This window comes from Primulina tabacum, chromosome 7, assembly GCF_025594145.1.
Source record: "Primulina tabacum isolate GXHZ01 chromosome 7, ASM2559414v2, whole genome shotgun sequence".
NCBI lineage: Eukaryota > Viridiplantae > Streptophyta > Magnoliopsida > Lamiales > Gesneriaceae > Primulina > Primulina tabacum.
Genome location: NC_134556.1, coordinates 33112453 through 33118845, shown reverse-complemented (window position 1 = coordinate 33118845; position 6393 = coordinate 33112453). Strand labels below are relative to the sequence as shown.

The 6393-nt window shown below is 34.3% G+C and overlaps 1 pseudogene; it reads right to left on the bottom strand.

Annotated features, from left to right (window-relative positions):
- Positions 1–4107: 4107 nt before the first annotated feature.
- On the bottom strand, positions 4108–5921 carry LOC142550881 (uncharacterized; annotated as a pseudogene).
- Positions 5922–6393: the final 472 nt, after the last annotated feature.

The window sequence follows — 6393 nt, the reverse complement described above, 5'->3', positions numbered from 1 at the left end:
AGTATAGAAATATGCTTCTTGGAAGACTTCAACACACGACCTCCCTCTTATATTAATTATTATGATAAAACGTTTGTCATTAAGCCAAAAACTATAGCTGTTAGTCATGGTGCAACTTTATTTCCTTATATTTGTGATAATGCAGAGTAGATCTACTTGGGTGCTAATGAATCGAGATGTTAGGCTCATGAGTTCATGGAAGTGCGTGTCTATCTGTTGGTGTTGTCTCGTGTACCTTAGAGACCAGTCTTACATTTTCCTACCGTCGGTCTCGTCCTCAACAGAGACAATATAATCCATTAAGATCCGATACCACTCTTTTACGACGCACCTAGTCAACCAGATGAAACGATGCAACGTCATCAATTTGACGCATGATAACTTCCCACGAGGTCATGGAAGAAAAATTTATAAACAAATTCAAATTTACAAAAAACACATTTTATGCAAATGAAAAGCATGTGTTTGGTGCACTAGTGTTTAATGATGCATAGACATTGTATGTGCAAGATGATTAGTATCTATAATGCATAAACAACTTTCGGTAATAAACACTTATTCAATTTGAATAAGACACTTATTGAGAATAAACAAACATCTTTTATGAATAGACACTAATTAATTTCGGAAAAACTGCACTAATTCATTCAAATTGTTATGTCACACTTTATTGTTTTAATTATTAAAATCAATAAAATAATAAATCAAAATCTCAAATATTTAATTTTGAATATTAAATATTATATTATATTACAATATTAAAATTTGGAGATTTCCCTCCATCATCACTCCAAATTCAACTTGTTTGATACATTTCTCCTTATAAACCTTCTACTTTCATCTTCTTCCATATTTATTGTTTCTCCGGGACTTGGTCAAAACATAAATAAGAATGTTAAAAACTTGTGTGAGACGGTTTCACGGGTCATATTTTGTGAGACGAATATCTTATTTGGATCATCCATGAAAAATTATTACTTTTATGCTAAGAGTATTACTTTTTATTGTGAATATCTGTAGGGTTGAACCGTCTTCGTGAGACCGTCTCACAAGAGACACACTCAATAACAATAAAACGAGGCAGTACAACTATATAAACATAAAATTTGGATTAAAATATATAACTTCGAAACTTGTGGTAAATTAAGCACAAAAATATCACTCGGAGGAGCAGAATGTGTACCTAGACTTTATCACATTTGAAAAAAGGGTGGGAGTAAAATCTGAGTTAGACTCTCTCATATAGGCAACGTATTGCCACTCCAAAAGTCATGAATAATCAATCATATTCATACGAAAAGATATCCATACAAAAAAGAACCATTAATCTACACAATTAATATAACTCATAGTCCCATATCAAGAGCATCCGAAAATCATTTCAAAAATTCATCAAACGTGAGTTAGATTAAGTGACCAAAATTTTGGCTTAAACCGATATATCATTCAACGCACTCGGACACGAGTCAAGTCATTTCAGTGCAAATCAAACTTTTGATTTGTACCTTCTACACACTTGCATGTAAAGAGAACATTTTACATTATACACTTCCATAAACTAAAACACCATGTTAGCTAACTCTTCTACTGTTATTTATTCATTCTATGTGGGACAACTTCTCGCTTCATTATTTGAAATGATAAAATAACTTAAGCACATAATAATCAATATAAATTTAAATTATTGAGTCATATCACAATTTTCATTCACTTATATAGTCACGCGCAAATTCCCCAAATTCTAACAAGACAAAAACTTATGTGAGACGGTCTCATGGATAGTATTTTGTGAGACGGATCTCTTATTTGAGTCATCTATGAAAAAATATTACTTTTTGTGCTAAAAGTATTACTTTTATTGTGAATATCGGTAGAAGTTGACCCGTCTCACAGATAAAGATTCGTGAGACCGCCTCACAAGAGAATTACTATTCTAAGAAAATAAATCTTTGCAGTTCTTTTCTTTTTTTTTTTATAAACTATAATTAAGGATTATATCTTATTTTCTTAGTTTGGAGATAGAGAGTCCACAATTCAGTTGATCGTTAAAATCATAAATACAAGAAATTTTACCTTAAAAAGAATCTTATGAGCTTAATTAAACCAGCAAAACATTTTTCGATTATCATGGACAAATCTTATCATTTGTGCTAAATTATTTTTATAATAATGAATTTAAGATAATATTTGAAAGTATTTTAAATATTGAGTGTTAAACAAGCAAAAAAGTAGGGTAAAAACTTGTGTGAAACTATCACACGGATTGTGTTTTGTGAGACGGATCTCTTATTTGGGTTATCCATGAAATAATATTATTTTTTATGCTAAGAGTATTACTTTTTATTGTGAATATCGGTAGAGTTAAACCTTCTCACGAATAAAGATTTGTGAGACCGTCTCACAAGAGATCTACTCAAAAAGTAGTGTTATGCAGGTATTTTGCAAGAAATCTGCCATCATAAAAGGTATTAGGAAACAAGCTTCTACCGATTGAGAATACACTTACTATAACTACTCCTCGCAATTAGAATCTAACTCAGAACCGTAAATCTCAACTGGAAGACTATATGACATGGAATAGTCACTGTCTAGGTGTACAATAATCTCCTTATTGTGATCTTATATATCCCTATTTATATTTTTAGTGCACTGACGATTATATGCTTTGAACTTTTGAAAATGATATGTCACGACTGGAAAAGGGCTTGCTAAAGCCCATAGATCTGTAAAGATGTGAGGAATGTATTTTTTCTTTCTTAGGCGGGACAGAAAGACTTCGAAGTTGCCGATAATCGTCCGCTGTTAGATAGATGTGGTTTATCGTAATCAGTAAGACTCAAACATGAGACTAACGAATCTCAAAGAAGTCACATAGCCTCAACCTAACTATTATAATAATGAACTTGTTTTATTTACAATAATGATATTACAAGAGAATAATATAGACTGTGTTGAATAATGTGAGAGAAATCCAATAGTATTAAAATATTACAATAAGTCGCACTTGTACTTAAAATATTTATAATATATGTATAAAAGATTTAAGAAATTTTGACCAAACTCATTCTTGCATATCTTCCTTCCCCCAGTTATATTTGTAAACGTATTTGGATTTTACGTAAAAGTCATTTGAATTTGGAAATTGAAAAGTCAAACAATTTATACTATGTATTAAAATAATCCACTGGATATGGGGAAAAAACCCATTCAAGCAAACGTCATCTTGACTCTTACTTGAAAGAGATATTCAATTACTTTAAGATAATAAACTATTGTACCATCATTTTAATATATTTGTAAAATTAGTGGAAGATCGACTCGGTCCATTATTGATAAAGGAACTACAAAATTATCACCAAAAACAAAAGAAGAGTGGAACTTATACAGCATGTCCTCAAATGTTTAGTTCTGAATTCAGAAGATCATCTGAACATTATATATGAAAATATAGTAGAGTAATTAAGCGATGTAACTAGTAAATGTGGCAAAGAAATGACTGATAACGTATGAAATGCATTGTTGGATGTCTTGTTGAGCTAAATTATTTGGTAGTTTTGTGTATCAAATTTGACAACGGATGCATTCAGATGGGAAGACGCTTTTTCATACTGACGAGAAGCTTTAGAGCTCCCTCTCCTTGTTCAGGTATCATCTCTTCTTCGAGTTGTTTATTTTATCTTATAGCATTTGAGAGCATGGTTCTGTAATATTTGTGAGATGTTTGTTCTCCTAGATTAAGAGAGTATAAAATATTATAGTGAAATTCTTTTTATTTTACCCGTGGTTTTTACCTAATATTTTTAAGGGTTTTTCACGTAAATCTCGATATCCAATTTTATTTTTTACTTTTTATTTTTTTTTATATTTATATTTCAAGTTGTCGTACGTGAGACCAACAGTAAAATATTATGACATACTTATACAAATACAAACTTTTGATGTTCCAATATTTTCACTCATATTTTCCTCTTTTTTAGTTCTAAATTTGAGTACTTTACTTTGCTGCTTCTAATTTTTTTTTTTTTAAAGTTCTCCTAGTTCGATGGCTAGTCGAAATAATTAAATTTTAACTCGATTCGGTTTTACGAAAAATTCGGTCTTCTCGGGGAGAAAAAAAATCGATTTATTTGCTTCTCAAAAGTAGACGCACATACTCTGTTTTTATTTGCCTTTCTTACATGATCATAAGCTCTTGGGTAAAACGAAAAATGAAGTAAAAGCGACCCTTCACTGTCGGAATTTTTCCTCGAGTAGAGAAGCTAATCCGGTGACGACCAACCTCTTCCGCCTCTCAAAACTTTTCGGCCTCAGCGCCGGAAGCTGCCACGCCACCGGCCGTGCCACCCTCTTCACCGGTGACATGAGTTCACCGGCACCAGACTCCTCATCCAACGTCGTCTTCTCTCCAGATAACAAGTCTGATCCCTCGAAGTCACTATTCGAAGCATCCGAAACCTCCGGATCATGGTGTTCTTGTCCCCGGACGGCATCGTTTCTGCCCACCTCCAGCCGCGTGTAAGGCCCGAACCATTTAGATTTCATATACTCGGTGTCCCGCCACGGCGCGATGTGCATGCCTTTCTTCTTCAAGCTCTGGCGCGCCGCCTCCGACGTCAGCGACACGATCTTCAGGAGCCGATCGGATTTCCCGACGAAAATGTACGGTAAGGATCGCAGGGTCGCCTCGTAAACGCCAGTGGACCGTGCGATCTCGAATTCCGACCGGAAATCGACGTCGACTAGCAACCTCTCGCAGTCGATGATCACATCGATATACTCATATTCACCTGAGAAGAAACTAAATCATTTATCATAAAGCTAATAAATAAAACAGATTATTGAAATCGCCGAGAGATTTACCAGCTGGAATGGAGGAAGTTTTTTCCCATTTCGATTTACAAGCAGAGGCGTCGTAATGAGAGCTATTAAGCCATCGGAGACAATTTTCCTCAAATCGTCTTTCCTTTTGCAGCTTTTGTTATTCTCAACGATTTTCGAAGTTTCGGCCAATAAATTTCTCTCCGCCACAGTCGCACAAGTTACCAAATTCTGAAGGAAAAAGATGCATGAAACAGAGTATATGTAGATGATAATTCAAGAAAAATCTGGGAACACGATTAGAATAACGTACGTGTAAAAATTCGTAAAAAAAACTAGCTACCTTAATAGCATCGGAAGGATCGACTGAAGAAGAATTAACGATTGAATGATCGGAGAAGAAATCGAATTCGTCTTCGGAGCTGTGGTTGCTGCTGCCGTTAAAGCAATTGCAACGGCCATATTTCACCGCAGCTGCGGCGGGCGGCAAGTGTTTCTCGCTGTTCTCTTCCATGAAATTCTGAACCATTTTATCCAAACAGGCCGAGCTCGGCTCAAAATCAGCGGCAGTGGCAGTACCAGTAGCCGGCTTGTCAGCCGATGAAATTCTCATAACACTATTGAATTGCTTGTCAAGAAGCCGTTTAAATCGAGATTTCGACACCGGCGCTTTACCGGCGTCATTTCGGAGCGACCATTCTCTGCAATCGATCGGCTGAATTCTCCTCGGCAAAGGCATTTGGTATTCTCTGTGTTTTGTCTGTTGAATTCAATCCTCACAGCTCCTAAAACATAAACAGCAACCGAATCCGAACCAAAAAATTCGCCTGCAAACTTGATCTTTCGCAATATACCATTACTTGGACCTCAAATCATTAGAACATCATTTGATCACCATCATTTACGGAATAATATCTACAAAAACACCAGGAGGAGGAAAAAATCCCTCTAGTTTTGCTAGGATTGATTCATTGCTGAATATTACCATTCAGATGGAAGAAAATCAGAAGCTTTCGTCTGAAAATTCATTCTCCGGCGAGTTTGAATAGCCGCCGGCGAAGTGTTTGCTATGGAGTGGACGCGTGATTAAGTGTGTTTGCAGTATTTTTTTGAGCTCCATGAGTGGGCATTTGTATGTATATAGAAGCTGGAGCTTGCTGACGACGGATAATTGCCACGTGTCATTGTCTCAACTTTCATGTTAGAAAATGTGCAAGATAAATTAATATTCTCATAATATTTCTTAATAATTTATTTAATATAAAATTTTCTGTTAAGTATTTACTTATGAGTTCATTAATTTACGTACTTTATATTTTAAATACTATAGTAATCTAATTATATATAAATAAGTTATAAGATTTTATGAACTATGTTTATAGCTAGTCCCCATAATTATTGAAAAGAAATATTATCTTGGATTCCAAGATATAATTTATCCCTTGGAATAATTTAAATTTCCTTATAGATAAGATTTCATGATATATTGGTTTTGTCTTTCTGGATATAATATTTATTATAATGATTTACGTGATATGATATTTTTGTTTCAAAAGAGTCTGTTTCTAATAAAAC